The sequence below is a fragment of the Salvelinus fontinalis genome, chromosome 24, assembly GCF_029448725.1.
Source record: "Salvelinus fontinalis isolate EN_2023a chromosome 24, ASM2944872v1, whole genome shotgun sequence".
Classification (NCBI taxonomy): domain Eukaryota; kingdom Metazoa; phylum Chordata; class Actinopteri; order Salmoniformes; family Salmonidae; genus Salvelinus; species Salvelinus fontinalis.
In genome coordinates this window covers 34,850,673-34,868,782 of record NC_074688.1, presented here as the reverse complement: position 1 = coordinate 34,868,782, position 18,110 = coordinate 34,850,673, and the positions used below count along the sequence as shown (strand labels likewise).

The 18,110-nt window shown below is 42.4% G+C and overlaps 1 protein-coding gene across 2 annotated transcripts in view; it reads right to left on the bottom strand.

The window, feature by feature from the left end:
- The window catches only part of LOC129822350 (phosphatidylinositol 4,5-bisphosphate 3-kinase catalytic subunit beta isoform-like), a 110,608-nt gene that overhangs the window by 63,353 nt on the left and 29,145 nt on the right, over positions 1-18,110 (bottom strand). For both annotated transcript variants that reach the window (XM_055880569.1, XM_055880570.1), the window contains exon 2: positions 15,692-15,771. The gene's annotated coding sequence lies outside the window, so the exon portion shown is untranslated. The remainder of the gene's footprint in view (positions 1-15,691; positions 15,772-18,110) is intronic.

Genomic DNA, 18,110 nt, shown 5'->3' with positions numbered 1-18,110 from the left:
TGATACCTATTTCTATATGAGAATAGTAGGCTGAGGCAGAAACAGATAGAGGCTGATACCTATTTCTATATGAGAATAGTAGGCTGAGGCAGAAACAGATAGAGGCTGATACCTATTTCTATATGAGAATAGTAGGGTGAGGCAGAAACAGGGAAGTCGAGCTATCCTCTTTCAAAGCAACACTGATTGATGAAGAGGTATTCTAACGTCATTGTCGAAGCACAATGCTAGGAGTGTCTTCAAACCAGTCGCTGACTCCAGACTAGCTATAAAGAAGTCCCAAACTGTCTCTGCTCCGATAACGCTCAGACAGACTGAACTAGCAGAAACCGAGAACACCAGGAACAAACGTATAAAAATAATACCAAACTGTCTTGAATGTAACACAATCTACACAGTCTCCCTGTGTGTCGCTCTCTCAAAAAAAAGGCACGCAAGCACACACAGGCTCCAACACTCTATTGAGCTGACTGTTGCCAGGGACACTGCTCTAGTAAGCGATACAGTGTCCTTCCGTTCGTCCGTTCAGGTTGTAACTCTCCAGCTCTCATTCACCCGGAGTTATTTGACATTTGCATTAAAACCAATTGCTGCAATCTGCACTGTTGCTGTATATGCATTGAATATAGTACAATAACATGCATCAGCAATAGGTTCCTATATTTTCATTACACTGTATGTATAGTAATAGATCTACCATAGTCCTTTATCATTTTTTATTTAACCTTTATTTAACCAGGTAGGCTAGTTGAGAACAAGTTCTCATTTACAACTGCGACCTGGCCAAGATAAAGCAAAGCAGTGTGACACAGACAACAACACAGAGTTACACATGGAGTAAACAATAAACAAGCCAATAACACAATAAACAAGTCAATGACACAGTAGAAAAAAGAAAGTATATATACAGTGTGTGCAAAAGGCATGAGGAGGTAGGCAATAAATAGGCCATAGGAGCGAATAATTGCAATTTAGCAGATTAACACTGGAGTGATAAATGAGCAGATGGTGTGCAAGTAGAGATACTGGTGTGCAAAAGAGCAGAAAAGTAAATAAAATAAATACCGTCTAGTCACACATGCAGTACAATAACCTTATAAAATGGGTAGTGGCACACTGTAGTGGACTGTTAATAATACCACCAGAAAACTGCATTAAGAATAGGCACCGCAGAAGGGTTTCCTAGGATTGTATGTGGAAGGCTTCACATTAACCAAAGTCATAGCAGTGAAAAGAATCCAACTATAAATCAAAACACACAACAACAAAAACACTTCCTGAGAGAAAACCAAGTTTAAGCTCTCTTTCCGGGAATGGAGATTGCCGTGCCATTCCACTTTAGAGCTTGGACAGTCAAAAAAAGATTTGTGCCTGCCTTGTAAACATCCCTTGTGCTCCGGGGTGATGGGCTAAGGTAGGAAGATGGGAAGAGCGACAGGATCAAAGAGACAGAGATATAATTGAATCAGGGTCTATTTCAACATTATTCGGAGTAGGAACAGATGAACAGAGCTCAGCTGAAGAGAGAGGAGAAAGAGAGAGGAGAAAGAGAGAGGAGAAAGAGAGAGAAAAAAGAATGTTGACGACATCCGCTCCTCATTTACTCAGCCTACTGGGTCTACTGGTCCCACTCACACAGAACTACCCTGCTCATTTACCTCTTTCTCCCCAGATTAAATCCTGTGACTAGTCAGGTTCGGCAGCCCGACAACCTGTCCGCTTGACCCAATCCCCTCCAGACCATCTCTGGAGAGCTCTTATTCCTCACATCCATCATCAACTCATTCTGACCACTGGCTGCGTCCCCTCGGACTTCAAAAATGGCCAGAGTCACTCCTCTCCCCAAGAAACCAACACACGACCCAGCTGACGTCAAAAACTACAGACCGGTATCCCTTCATTCTTTTCTTTCCAAAACACTTGAGTGTGCCGTCCCTGACCAACTCCTGCAATTTCTCTCAGAACGATCTTCTTGACCCTAACCAGTCAGGCTTCAAGATGGGCCAATCAACCAAGAATGCTCTTCTCTGTGTCACAGAGGCTCTCCGCACCGTCAAAACTGACACTCTCCTCTGTTCACATTCTCCAAGAGAGGATACAAGCATTTCGCTATAACCACAATAACATCTGCTAAATATGTGTATTTGACCAATACATTTTGATTTGAAGATCTATCCGCTGCCTTCGACACTGTGAACCATCAGATCCTTCTCTCCACCCTATCAGGGCTGGGCGTCTCAGGCTCTGCACACTCTTGAATTGCATCCTACCTGGCAGGCTCTTACCAGGTGATGTGCAGACACAGATCTTCTCCACGACATGCTCACACTACTGGTGTCCCCCAGGGCTCGGTTCTAGGCCCTTTCCTTCTCTCTATATACCAAGTCACTTGGCTCCATCATAACATTACACGGTCTCTCCTATCATTACTATGTGGATGATGACAATTAACTACTTTTTTCCTTCCCCCTTTTAACACCCAGATGACGACACGTGCCTCTATGTGCCTGGCAGATATCTTAGCTTGGATGTCAGCCCACGACCTCAAGCTCAAGACGGAGCTGCTCTTTCTCCCGAGGAAGGCCAGCCCGCTCCAAGTCCTCTCCATCACGGTTGACAACTGTGGTGTCCCCCTCCCAAAGTGCAAAGAACCTTGGCGTGACCCTGGACAACAACCTGTCATTCTCTGCAAACATCAAAGCAGTGACCACTCCTGTAGATTCATGTTCTACAAAATCCGTAGAGTACGATCTTCCCTCACACAGGAAGTGGTGCAGGTCCTAATCCAGCCACTTGTCATCTCCCGTCTGGACTACTGCAACTCACTGTTGGTGGGCTCCCCGCTAGTGACATCAAACCCCTGCAATTTATCCAGAATGTTGCCGCCCACCTGGTGTTCAACCTTCCCAAGTTCTCCTATGTCATCCGCTCCTCCGCACACGTCACTGGATTCCAGTCGAAGCTCACATGCACTACAAGAGCATGGTACTTTCCTACGGCGCAGCAAAAGGAACGGCCAATCTCTTCAGGCTAAACTTAAACATTACACCCAAACCCAGGTACTCTGTTATGCCAGCTTAGGTCTTTTGGCACTCCCACCCCTATGGGAGGGCAGCTCCCACTCAGCCCAGTCAAAGCTCTTCTCTGGCCTGGCACCCTAATGGTGGAACATGAAGCTAGGACATCCCTGCCCATCTTCTGAAAACATCTGAAACCTTACCGCTTCAAAAGAGCATCTTATACAATCTTCCAGCACCTCCCCACCCCCTAAAACTTGCCTTTCGTGTACTAGCAGGTCTAAAGAAAGTCAAATCTATTTCAGAAGAAAAGAAGGTCCTGTTGTGGATATGCCAAATGGCTGTGGGATACACTAGTTAAATTAGCAGACAAGATTTGCTTATAATTCCGTGGCATTATTTTATAGTATGAAGAATACAAAGCTGAATAAAATAAAGGATATTTTCTCCGAACGATTTGAAGGAGTGCGCACATGGCTATTCTTTGTTGAGCGGTTATTAACAAAGAAATAGGTATTCCTATATCCTTAATTTAGAGTTAGTAATGTAACTGTAGTTCTACAAACATGGGGCTATATGTTGTCATGTTTAATAAGGATGCATGATGAGACTAATTATGATTTGGAAAAAAGTAGCCTGATAGGCATGAGTTCTGCTTTCTGCGTACACCCCTCATCAGTCTCACATTCACCATTTGACAAGCATTTGATAACGCCTTGAATTTTATGGCAGCATCCCCTTTTGCGGCCCGGAGTGCTACGTTGTACCCTTCTCCCAGAGTGTGCTGCACAACCCGAAGCACCTCTCACTCACACCGCTCTCCGTCAAGTGATCGGGTCTTTCTAATATGCTACAAGAGAAGACCGACACGTCGGGGACACAACTGCGTGCGTCCTTATCCAATTCGGAGGTGCATATTGAAAATATTGGAATAGGGGCCTCCCGGGTGGCGCAGTGGTCTATGGCACTGCATCGCAGTGCTAGCTGCGCCACCAGAGTCTCTGGGTTCGCGCCCAGGCTCTCTCGCAGCCGGCCGCGACCGGGAGGTCCGTGGGGCGACGCACAAATGGCATAGCGTCGTCCGGGTTAGGGAGGGTTTGACCGGTAGGGATATCCTTGTCTCATCGCGCTCCAGCGACTCCTGTGGCGGGCCGGGCGCAGTGCGCGCTAACCAAGGGGGCCAGGTACACGGTGTTTCCTTCGACACATTGGTGCGGCTGGCTTCCGGGTTGGAGGCGCGCTGTGTTAAGAAGCAGTGCGGCTTGGTTGGGTTGTGCTTCGGAAGACGCATGGCTTTCGACCTTCGTCTCTCCCGAGCCAGTACGGGAGTTGTAGCGATGAGACAAGATAGTAATTACTAGTGATTGGATACCACGAAAATTGGGGAGAAAAGGGGCTAAAAAATAAAAATATAAAAATATTGGAATAAATGTCCAGATTTACTTTTAGTCAGCCAACAAGATGAGTAGGCCTAATGAATAGCAAAAGCACTAGCATATGTCAATCTACTATCCCACATTGTACAAAAGTTGACCTATTCGATTCTGTGCGATAAATAAATACTCCAAACAGTCTGGGACGTGATATCTCCCAAATTAATACAACTACTAGCATCCAAAAACATTTTTTAAGCAATGTGGCTGACACTACAGATCAGAATGTTTAGCTTAAATGTTGATAAACTATTAGGCAATTTATTCACATTATAAGCACAGCAATGCACACATGGTAGTAGGCTATAAGTGCAAATGTTCTATTAGTGGAAAACACCATTATCAAAAGTGAAAACAAACGCAATTATGCATGTAATGCTTTATTACAAAAGTTGCATTTATGGTGAAAATGATTTTCCACAAACTTGAAAGGCACACACTGCTTATGTATGCCAGTTAAGTCTGCTTTACAAGGGGTGTAGAGCCTATGTGCTTAATTTAAAAATAAGTTATTAGGGCACTTTAGTTGTGATACAAACCTTATTAAAACATATAGGCCTATGGGCTAGGCTACATGGTGTGTGACTATGATTAGAAAAAGTTGCCAAAAAAAGGCATAGTTTCTTATGCTGGGCATCATTTATAAGTGATAATATATAATTCACAAGTGATAGGCTAATATTGTCACCCATCATTGTCACCCATCAGACTATTCTTGATTTAATCTCGTCTTTACATATACTAAATAATATATGTGACATTTGTTATGATTTAGAATGGATCATTATCATGCACCTGTATGGAAACGGGCAGCGGGGATAAACCCCATATGCACTTCAATTGAGATTGGAGGACGCTTTTCCCCGTGGTTTATTTTCATGCCAGCCAGGTAGGCTATAATCCTGTAAGCAATGTGCTTAAAACTTTTTAGGGATAGGGGCCAGCATTTTCACTTTGGATGAATAGCATGCCCAGAGTGAACTGCCTCCTACTCTGTCCCAGATGCTAATATATGCATATTATTATTACTATTGGATAGAAAACACTCTGAAGTTTCTAAAACTGTTTGAATGATGTCTGTGAGTATAACAGAACTCATATGGCAGGCAAAAATTGTGGTCCCGTGTGGCTCAGTTGGTAGAGCATGGCGCTTGCAACGCCAGAGTTGTGGGTTCAATTCCCACGGGGGGACCAGGGTTCAATTCCCATGGGGGGACCAGGATGAATATGTATGAACTTTCCAATTTGTAAGTCGCTCTGGATAAGAGCGTCTGCTAAATGACTTAAATGTCAAATGTAAATGTAAAAACCTGAGAAAAAATCCAAACAGGAAGTGGGAATTCTGAGGCTGGTTGATTTTCAACTCATCGCCTATTGAAATCCCAGTGGGATATAGATCTGTTTGCACTTCCTACGCCTTCCACTAGATGTCAACAGTCTGTAGAACGTTGAATGAAGCTTATACTGTGATGTTGAGCCGGATGGGAGCTGTTTGAGTCAGTGGTCTGGCAGAGAGCCAGGTCCTGGTCACGCGCATTCCACATGATATTGACTTCAGTTCCATTACTTCTATAGACACAAAGGAATTCTCCGGTTGGAACGTTATTGAATATTTATGATAACAACATCCTAAAGATTGATTCTATACTTAGTTTGACAAGTTTATTCGACCTGTAATATAACTACTTGATGTTTTCGTCCGATGTTCGCCTGGATCTGCGCGAGCGTTTGGATATGTGTACTAAACGTGCTAACAAAAGTAGCTACTTGGACATAAATAATGGACATTATCGAACAAAACAACAATTTATTGTGGAACTAGGATTCCTGGGAGTGCATTCTGATGAAGATCATCATAGGGAATATTTATAATGTAATTTCGTATTTCTGTTGACTCCAACATGGCGGAGAAATGTTGTTTTTATCTGAGCGCCGTCTCAGATTATTGCATGGTGTGCTTTTTACGTAAAGTTTTTTTGAAATCTGACACAGCGGTTGCATTAAAAACAAGTGTATCTTTAATTCTATGTAAAACATGTATCTTTCATCAAAGTTTATGATGAGTATTTCTGTTATTTGATGTGGCTCTCTGCAATGTCTCCGGATATTTTGGAGGCATTTCTGAACATGGCGCCAATGTAAACAGATTTTTGGATATAAATATGCACATTATCGAACAAAACATACATGTATTGTGTAACATGATGTCCTATGAGTGTCATCTGATGAAGATCAAAGGTTAGTGATTAATTTTATCTCCCTTTCTGCTTTTTGTGACTCCTATCTTTGGCTGGTAAATGGCTGTGTGTTTTTTGTACTTGGCAGTGATCTAACAATCACATGTGTTTTCACTGTAAAGCGTTTTTTATTTTTTTATTTAAAAAAAAAAAAAAAAAAAAATTAAAATCGGACACGATGGGTAGATTAACAAGATGTTTATCTTTCATTTGCTGAATTGGACTTGTTAATGTGTAAAGGCGCTGCCTTTTCAGCGGAATGTTGTCGAGGGGTTCCGCTAGCGGAACGTGTGACCTAGAAAGGTTAATATTAGGAAAGTTGAGAAATAAATATAGTAGACCTAGCCTATAGTAGACCTAGCCTATAGTAGACCTAGCCTATAGTAGACCTAGCCTATAGAAAGCTGATGGGCAGTACGCAAGGCAGTACGCAAGTACGCAGCAGCAGTAGAGCTTGGAGAATAATAATTACCGTGACTAAACGGTCACGTGGAATTTGACTGCCTTCCTGACTCGTGACTGTCGGTGTGGCAGTAATACGGTCACCGCAACAGCCCTAGTCACATCTGGAGGAAACCTGACACCATCCCTACAGTGAAGCATGGTGGTGGCAGCATCATACTGTGGGGATGTTTTTCAGCAGCAGGGACTGGGAGACTAATCAGGATTGAGGGAAAGATGAACGGGGCAAAGTACAGAGATATCCTTGATGAAAACCTACTCCAGAGCGGACCTCAAACTGGGGTGAATACTTATGTAAATGTCATACTTCAACAACAAAAAATCTAAAAACGTGTTTTGCTTTGTCATTATGTGTTATTGTGTGTAGATTGATGAGGGGGGAAAACAATTTCATCAAGTTTAGAATAAGGCTACAACGTAACAAAATATGGAAAAAGTCAAGGGGTCTGAATACTTTCCAAATGCACTGTACGTGTGTCCAACAGGACTTTAATGCCCACATTTGTCTTCACATGACATATTTTTCTCTCACACGCAAAGCTCTGAGACAGAACATTGCTTAGAGTTCATTGGATGCAATAGATCTGGCTAGGAGCCTGAAGCACTGACCCTTTACCACAGAACACTTCTTTGGTATGTATACACACATCTCTATGTACACTGTTCACACATAAACACGCCACCTACACACACCATGATGAGTGAGCCATAGCGCCATAAACTCAGTCACAGCCCCATGTTACTACAGAAGGTCATATTTGTAGATCATAGAAGTCTGGAGGAGAGCCACTACAGTTTTCCTCCATCATGGTCCTGGGGATTTACAAAACAGACATTTGAACACAGGCCAGAACATAGGATGGAGAACAGATGAGCAGTGACTTACTTACTAAAGCAGTGAACTAGGACAATAATCCAGGTTTTGTAATTAGACAGCAAAGTGAAACCTCATGGTGGCTAGGCTACGTAGTGTTCACCCAGCAGCTTTTCCCAAACTGTGCTGGCAGATTTCCAACATTCTCCGCCTGTCAGGACACTACCCTCCCAGTTTCCAGCGCACTCAGCGCAATGCATTCCGGCACGCACGTGTCCTTTACAATACATTTTTACCATATAGTGCAATCAATACTCCTCTGTAAACTGGTAATCTCTATATACCCGTCGCAAGACCCATTAGTTGATGCTTATTTATAAAACCTTCTTAGGCCTCACTCCCTCTGAGATACCTACTGCAGCCCTCATCCTCCACATAAAACACCCGTTCTGCCAATCACATTTTGTTAAAGGTCCCCAAAGCACACACATCCCTGGGTCACTCCTTTTTTCAGTTCGCTGCAGCTAGCGACTGGAACGAGTTGCAAAAAAAACACTTAAACTGGACAGTTTTATCTCCATCTCTTCATTCAAAGACTCAATTTATTTGATTTTTTATTTCACCTTTATTCAACCAGGTAGGCCAGTTGAGAACAAGTTCTCATTTACAACTGCCACCTGGCCAAGATAAAGCAAAGCAGTGCGACAAAAACAACACAGAGTTACACATGGAATAAACAAACGTACAGTCACAATAACACAATAGAAAATCTGTATACAGTGGGTGCAAATGAGGTAAGGCAATAAATAGGCCATAGTAGCGAAGTAATTTACTATTTACAAGTTGGCTGTGTACAGATGCAGCAATCAGTAAGCTGCTCTGACAGCTGATGCTTGTAGTTAGTGAGGGAGATATAGGTCTCCAACTTCAGTGATATTTGCAATTCGTTCCCGTCACTGGCAGCAGAGAACTGGAAGGAAAAGGCAGCCAAAGGAGGTGCTGGCTTTGGGGATGACCAGTGAAATATACATGCTGGAGTGCGTGCTACAGCGGGGTGTTGCTATGGTTACCAGTGAGCTGAGATAAGGCGGAGCTTTACCTAGCAAAGACTTATAGATGACCAGGAGCCAGTGGGTTTGGCGACGAATATGTAGCGAGGGCCAGCCAATGAGAGCACTACAGGTCACAATCGTGGGTAGTATATGGGGCTTTGGTGACAAAACAGATGGCACTGATAGACTACATCTAATTTGCTAAGTAGAGTGTTGGAGGCTATTTCTAAATGACATCGACGAAGTCAAGGATCGGCAGGATAGTCAGTTTTACGAGAGTTTGTTTGGCAGCATGAGTTAAGGAGGCTTTGTTGCGAAATAGGAAGCCGATTACAGATTTAATTTTGGATTGGAGATGCTTAATATGAGTCTGGAAGGAGAGTTTACAGTCTAGCCAGACACCTAGGTATTTATAGTTGTCCACATATTTTAAGTCAGAACCGTCCAGAGTAGTGATGCTAGGCGGGCGGCAATCAGTTGGAGAGCATGCATTTAGTTTTACTAGCGTTACTAGAGGCCACGGAAGGAGGTTTGTATGGCATTGAAGCTCAGTTAACACACTGAACTCTATCGGAGAAATAGTTAGTGAACCAGGCCAGGCAGTCATTAGAGAAACCAAGGCTGTTGAGCCTACCGATAAGAATACGGTGATTGACAGAGTCAAAAGCATTGGCCAAGTCGATGAAGACGGCTGCACAGTACTGTTTTTTTAACCAATGGTGGTTATGATATCGTTTAGGACCTTGAGCGTGGCTGAGATGCACCCGTGACCAGCTCAGAAACCGGATTGCATAATGGAGAAGGTACGGTGGGATTCGAGATGGCCGGTGATCTGTTTGTTAACTTGGCTTTCGAAGACTTTAGAAGGGCAGGATGGATATAGATCTGTAACAGTTTGGGTCTAGAGCGTCTCCCCCTTTGAAGAGGGGGGTGACTGTGGCCGCTTTCCAATCTTTAAGAATCTCAGACGATATGAAAGAGGTTGAACAGACTAGTAATAGGGGTTGCAACAATGGCAGCGGATAATTTTAGGAAGAGGGGGTCCAGATTGTCTAGCCCAGCTGATTTGTAGGGAACCAGCTTCTTTAGCTCTTTCAGAACATCAGCTGTCTGGATTTGGTTGAAGCAGAAGCGGGGATGGGGGTGGGGGGGGTTTGGGCCAGTTGCTGCGGGAGGTGCCGAGCTGTTGGCCGGGGTAGCCAGGTGGGAAGCCTGGCCAGCCGTAGAGACATGCTTATTGAAATTCTTGATTATCGTGGATTTATCAGTGGTGACAGTGTTTCCTACCCTCAGTGCAGTGGGTAGCTAAGAGGATGTGCTCTTATTCTCCATGGACTTTAGTATCCCAAAACTTTTTGGAATTAGTGCTGCTGGATGCATATTTCTGTTTGAAAAAGCTAGCCTTTGCTTTCCTAACTGTGTATACTGGTTCCTGAATTCCCTGTAAAGTTGCATATCGCGGGGACTATTCGAAGCTAGTGCAGTATGCCACAGGATGTTTTTGTGCTGGTCAAGGGCACTCAAGTCTGGAGTGAACCAAGGGCTATATTTGTTCTTAGTTCTACATTTTCTGAAAGGGGCATGCTTATTTAAGATTGTGAGGTAGGCACTTTTGAAGAACAACCAGGCATCCTCTACTGACGGGATGAGGTCAATATCCTTCCAGGGCGATTAGAAAGGCCTGCTCGCAGAAGTGTTTTAGGGAGCGTTTGACAGTGTTGAGGGGTGGTCGTTTGACTGCAGACCCATAACGGTCGCAGGAAATGAGGCAGTGATCGCGGAGATCCTGGTTGAAAACAGCAGTGGTGTATTTAGAGGGCAAGTTGGTCAGGATGATATCTATTAGGGTGCCCATGTTTATAAATTTGGGGTTGTACCTGGTAGGTTCCTTGATTATCGGTGTGAGATTGAGGGCTTCTAGCTTATATTGTAGGACGGCCGGGGTGTTAAGCATATCCAAGTTTAGGTCATCTAACAGTACAAACTCTGACTATAGATGGGGGGCAATCAATTCACATATGTTGTCCAGGGCACAGCTGGGAGCTGAGGGGGGTCTATAACAAGCGGCAACAGTGACTTATTTCTGGAGAGATGGACTTTTAAAAGTAGTAGCTCGAACTGTTTGGGCATAGACCTGGATAGTATGACAGAACACTGCAGGCTCACTACAGTAGATTGCAACTCTGCACCCTTTAGCAGTTCTATCTTGACGGAAAATGTTGGATTTGGGGATGGAAATTTCAGTAATTTGTGGCCTTCCTAAGCCAGGATTCAGACACGGCTAGGACATCAGGGTTGGCGGAGTGTGCTAGAGCAGTGAATAAAACAAACTTAGGGAGGAGCCTTCTGATGTTAACATGCATGAACCCATGGCTTTTCCAGTTACAGAAGTCAACAAATGAGAACGCCTGGGGACACAGGGCCTTGGTTAACCTCTACATCACCAGAGGACCAGAGGAGGAGTAGGATAAGGGTACGGCTAAAGGCTATAAGAACTGGTCGTCTAGCGTGTTCAGAAGAAAGAGTAAAAGGAGCAGACTTCTGGGGGTGGTAGGATAGATTCAGGGCATAATGCACAGACAAGGGCATGGGGGTGGGGAAGGGAGCTAACCGAGGCATGTAGAGTGGGAGTAGGGGATCCGCAGTAAAACAAAAAACAAATGAGAGCTACCCTAAACAACAGTATACAAGGCATAGTGGCATTAGAGGGACGCATAAAGCAATCACAGGTGTTGATTGGGAGGGCTAAGACAATGGGTAAACAGCTAGGACAACAACGGGAAAATGTCAATGAATGGGCAGAGAGGGTCAGTTAGCTACACACTGAGTTCGAGGCTGGGGCCAACAGATAAACAAAATTAAGTACCGTGTTCATAAACAGTCCAGCAGGCATCAGCTGTGTGGCTGAGTGATCATAGGGTCCAATAAGCAGCAATGGATGAAACAGGGAGCCGCTCGGCAGTTGTCAATACGGTAGGCGAGCGGGAGACACCGCGCTCAAAGAGTTAGCAGGCCGGGGCTAGTAGCTGGGTCCTCACCAACATCGACGATGCAGAGGCCGGTTGAGAGCACATCGGCCGAAATACGTCAGCAGACCAGTCGTGATGGATCGGCGGGGCTCCGTGTCGACAAAGGGTCCAGGGAAATTGGCAAGAGAGGTATTGTAGTTGGTGTACTTCATTTGCTACCCGGGGGAAAGGGCCTAGCTCGAGGCTAACTTGTGCTTGCTTCTGGACAAGGGCGTTAGCCACGATAGCCAATCATGGACAATCTTACTGACAGTTGTGGCTGCTTTGCGTGATGTATTGTTGTCTCTACCTTCTTGCCCTTTGTGCTGTTGTCTGTAACCAACAATGTTTGTACCATGTTATGTGCTGCTGCCATGCTATGTTGTCGTCGTCGGTCTCTCTTCATGTAGTGTTGTTTCTCGTCGTGTGTTTTGTCATATATTGTAATTACATTTTTTTTTTTTTTATCCCAGCCTGTCCCCGCAGGAGGCCTTTTGGTAGACCGTCATTGTAAATAGGAATTTTTTCTTAGTTAACTGACTTACCCAGTTAAATAAAAGTATTCAGCCCTTGGACTTTCCCCACATTTTATTACAGCATTATTCTAAAATGGATTACACTTGTTGCCCCCCATCAGTCTACGCACAATACCCCATAAAAGTTAACACACCTACTCATTCCCAGATTTCTCTTTGTTTTTAAAAAGTTCTACATTGTAGAATAATAGGGAAGTCATCAAAACTATGAAAAAAACACACATGGAATCATGTAGTAAGTAACCAAAAATTGTTAAAATCAAAAAATATTTTATTTTTGAGATTTTTCAAAGTAGCCACCCTTTGGCTCGACAGCTTTGAACACTCTTGGAATTCTCTCAACCAGCTTCATGAGGCAGTCCTGGAATGCCTTGTTAAAAGTTCATTTGTTAAAAAAAAAAAAAATCCCTTCTTAATGCGTTTGAGCAGACGATAGCCCTATTTGGTAAAAGATCAAGTCCAAATTATGGCAAGAACAGCTCAAATAAGCAAAGAGAAACGACAGTCCATCAATACTTTAAGACAGGAAGGTCAGTCAATATGGGATATTTTTCAAAAAAACGTTGAAAGTTTCTATAAGTGCAGTCGCAAACACCATCAAGCGATATGATGAAACTGGTTCTCATGAGGACCGCCACAGGAAAGGAAGACCCAGAGTAACCTCTGCTGCAGAGGACAAGTTCATTAACTTCACCTCAGATTGCAGCCCAAATAAATACTTCACAGATGCTGCATGTGTGGTTCCCACCGTGAAGCATGGAGGAGGCGGTGTGATGGTGCATTGCTGGTGACACCATCTGATTTATTTTGAATTCAAGGCACACTTTACCAGCATGGCTATCACAGCATTCTGCAGCGATACGCCATCCCATCTGGATATTCGCAAAGTGGGACTATCATTTGTTTTCAACAAAACAATGACCCAACACACATCCAGGCTGCGTAAGTGCTACTTGACCAAGGAGATTGATGGAGTGCTGCCTCAGATGACCTGGCCTCCACAATCACCCGACCTCAACCCAATTGAGATGGTTTGGGATGAGTCGGACCGCAGAATGAAGGAAAAGCAGCCAACAAGTGCTCAGCATATGTGGGAACTCCTTCAAATTGTTGGAAAAGCACTCCAGGTAAAGCTGGTTGAAAGAATGCCAAGAGTGTGCAAAGCTGTCATCAAGGCAAATGTTGGCTACTTTGAAGAATCTCAAATATATTTTGATTTGTTTAACACTTTTTAGGTTACTAAATGATTCTATGTGTTATTTCATAGTTTTGATGTCTTCACTATTATTCCACAATGTAGAAAACAGTAAAAAATAAAGAAAAACCCTTGAACAAGTAGGTGTGGTACTGTACGTTTCTTTTTCTTCTAAAAATCTGTTTTTGCTTTGCAATTATGGGGTATTGTGTGTTGATTGATGAGGGATTTAAATTGTTTTTAATCAATTTTAGAATAAGGCTGTAAGGTAACAAACGGTGGAAAAGTCAAGGGGTCTGAATACTTTCCCGAATACACTAATGTAGGTGGGAAAAGCACTTTCTAACTTGCCAAAAGTTTTTGCTAAGATATACAGTACATTGACTTTTTCAACATTTTGCTGGTTTTACAGCCTGAATTTAAAATGGATTAAATTGAGATTTTTTTTGTCACTTGCTTAAATACAATACCCCATAATGCCAAAGTGGAATTATGCTTTTTGAATTTCCATTTTTTTAAATTAAACCTGAAAAGCTGAAATGTCTTGAGTCAATAAGTATTCAACCCCTTTGTTATGGCAAGCCTAAAGTTTAGAAGTAAACATTTGCTTAACAAGTCACATAAGTTGCATGAACTCACTATGTGCAATAATAATGTTTAACATGATTTTGGAATGACTACCTCATCTCTGTACCCCACACATACAATTATCTTTAAGGTCCCTCAGTCCAGCAGTATATTTCAAACAGATTTAACCACAAAGACCAGGGAGGTTTTCCAATGCCTGCAAAGAAGCGCACCTACTGGCAGATGGCTAAAAACAAAGCTGAATATCCCTTTGAGCATGGTGCAGTTATTAATTACACTTTGGATGATGTATCAATACACCCAGTCACTACAAAGATACAGGCTTCCTTCCCATCTCAGTTGCCGGAGAGGAAGAAACCGCTCAATGATTTCACTATGAGGCCAATGGTGACATTAACACAGTTAGAGTTTAATGGCTGTGACAGGAGAAAACTGAGGATGGATCAACAACATTGTAGTTACTCCACAATACGTGAAAAGAAGCCTGTAAAGAATACAAATATTTAAAATATATATATATATAACATGCATCCTGTTTACAACAAAGCCTTAAAGTAGTAATGCAAAAAATAATGTCAAAGCAATTAACTTTTTGTCCTGAATAGAAAGTGTTGTATTGGATTTGCCCAAAACATATGACGGAGTACCACTCTCCATAATTTCAAGCATAGTGGTTGCTGAATCATGTTAGGGGTATTCTTGTAATCGTTTAACTGGGGCGTTTTACAGAATAAAAAAATGTATAGAATGGAGCTAAGCACAGGCAACATGTTTTGAGGAAACCTGGTTCAGTCTGCTTGCCACCAGACACTGGGAGATGAATTCTCCTTTCAGCAGGACAATTGCCAAATCTACACGAGTTGCTTACCAAGACACTGAATGTTCCTGAGTGGCCGAGTTATAGTTTTGACTTAAATCTACGGCAATGGTTGTCTAGACATGATCAACAACCACATTTGACAGAGCTTGAAAAATTTAGAAAATAATAAAAATGGGCAGATGTTGCACAACTCAGGTATAAAGCTCTTAGATATTTACCCAAAGATTCAGAGTTGTAATCACTGTCAAAGTGCTTCTACTATGTATTTACTTAGGAGTGTGAATACTTGTGTAAATTAGATATCTGTATTTCATTTTCAATAAATTTGCTCAAATTTTAAAAACATGTTTTTCACTGTCATTATGGGGTATTTTGTATAGATTGGTGAGAATTTTTTACTATTTAATCCATTTTGAATTCAGGCTGTAACACCGAAAAATGTGGAATGAGTAAAGGGGTATGAATACTTTCTGAAGGCACTGTATTTGCCTTGGTGCTTTTCCTAAAGACAAATACATGCAGGTCTTACCTGCGGTCTCCTGGAGGCTTTTATTCCCTGTGGCTCTCCTCCATGCTGGTGGCGTCTGGGGAGGTGGAGGGACACTGCATCTGGGGGGAGAAGGAACAACATCAGTATGTGTGTGTGTCTGTGTGTGTGTGCGATCAGTTACAGAGAATCAACGGGAGGTATCAAAATAACATTTTATCAGTGCTAGCTGCGCCACCAGAGTCTCTGGGTTCGCGCCCAGGCTCTGTCGCAGCTGGCCGCGACCGGGAGGTCCGTGGGGCGACGCACAATTGGCCTAGCGTCGTCCGGGTTAGGGAGGGTTTGGCCGGTAGGGATATCCTTGTCTCATCACGCTCCAGCGACTCCTGTGGCGGGCCGGGTGCAGTGCGCGCTAACTAAGGGGGCCAGGTGCAGTGTTTCCTCCGCCACATTGGTGCGGCTGGCTTCCGGGTTGGAGGCGCGCTGTGTTAAGAAGCAGTGCGGCTTGGTTGGGTTGTGCTTTGGAGGACGCGTGGCTTTCGACCTTCGTCTCTCCAGAGCCCGTACGGGAGTTGTAGCGATGAGACAAGATAGTAATTACTAGCGATTGGATACCACGAAAATTGGGGAGAAAAGGGGAGAAAATTTATAAAAATAAAAAACATTTTATTTGTCACGTGCTTCATAAACACCAGGTGTAGACTAACAGTGAAATGTTTACTTACGGGTCCTTTTCCCAACACTGCAAAGTGACAGAGTAATAAATACACAGTGAATAACAACAATAACATGGCTATATACAGGGAGTACAAGTACCGAGTCGATGTGCAGGGGAACAAGGTAATTGAGGTAGCTATGTACATATAGGTACAGTTGAGGTCTAAAGTTTACATACACTTAGGTTGGAGTCATTAAACTCATTTTTTTCAACCACTCCACAAATTTCTTGTTAACAAACTATAGTTTTGGCAAGTCGGTTAGGACTAGAGGTCGACCGATTAATCGGAATGGCAGATTAAAATTATCTTATAAACAAAACAATCAATGACTGTCATTGCTCCAATGTGTACTTTACCATAAACATCAGTGCCTTTCTTAAAATCAATACACAAGTATATATTTTTAAACCTGCATATTTAGCTAAAAGAAATCCAGGTTAGCAGGCAATATTAACCAGGTGAAATTGTGTCATTTCTCTTGCGTTCATTGCACGCAGAGTCAGGGTATATGCAACAGTTTGGGCCGCCTGGCTCTTTGCGAACTAATTTGCCAGAATTTTATGTAATTATGACATAACATTGAAGGTTGTGCAATGTAACAGGAATATTTAGACTCATGGATGCCACCCGTTAGATAAAATACGGAACGGAATAAACGTTTTGTTTGAGGTGATAGTTTCCGGATTAGTCAAAGGTATACGGTTTAGAGAGAAATAGTCGACGCGTTATAATTCCTGTAATAACTTGCGTCTGAACTTGAAAGGGGTTCCTTCGTTATTTTACCGTTCATGTCTTCCATAGAGAATGTCTTGATCTACTTCAAATAAGGTCTGTGTTTCGTGCAGGCTTAAACCGCCTCGACGTTTTGATACCCGTGTAAATCTCATTAAGATAAGGTAACGTTTGTCAACATATTTTCATAAATCCACTCTACAATTTTTTTTTTATCTTCGCTTGTATTTAGCCAATATTGATCAGAGTTACCTTGTCCTATGGATATCTACACAGTTAAAAAATTGGCAAGGTGGTGTAAGCCTACACGAAACATAGACTATTTTAAGTGAATCTAAAAATATCCTATTGAATAAATGAAGGAACCGCTTTTCAGATTTTGCTAGGTGTCATGGGAATTATGACTCACACTTTGGTCGTCAATTCTTACCATGCCCATTATTAAAATAGGATTTCCTGCATAAAGAAATTAAAGTTTTTGTTTTCAACATTCATCACAGGTAACCTAAACTCTATTTTTATTCAAACAGTTGAGAGTATTTGTCTCCTAAGCAGACTCTTCAGTATCATTGTCACTTCAGAGCTGTGTGTATATTTATGTACTATATTAAGTTAAAATAAAAGTGTTCATTGAGTATTGTTGCAATTGTCATTATTACAAAAATGTGTGTGTGTGTATTTATATATATATATATATATATATATATATATATAAATAATTTAAAATTAAAATAATGTTAAAAAAAATAAAATAAAAAAATAGGCCGATTAAATCGGTATCGGCTTTTTTGGTCCTCCAATAAAATCGGTATCGGTGTTGAAAAATCATAATCGGTCGACCTCTAGTTAGGACATCTACTTTGTGCATGACACAAGTCATTTTTCCAACAATTGTTTACGGATAATTTCACTTATTCACTGTATCTCAATTCCAATTGAACAGACGTTTACATACACTAAGTTGACTGTGCCTTTAAACAGCTTGAAAAATTCCAGAAAATAATGTCATG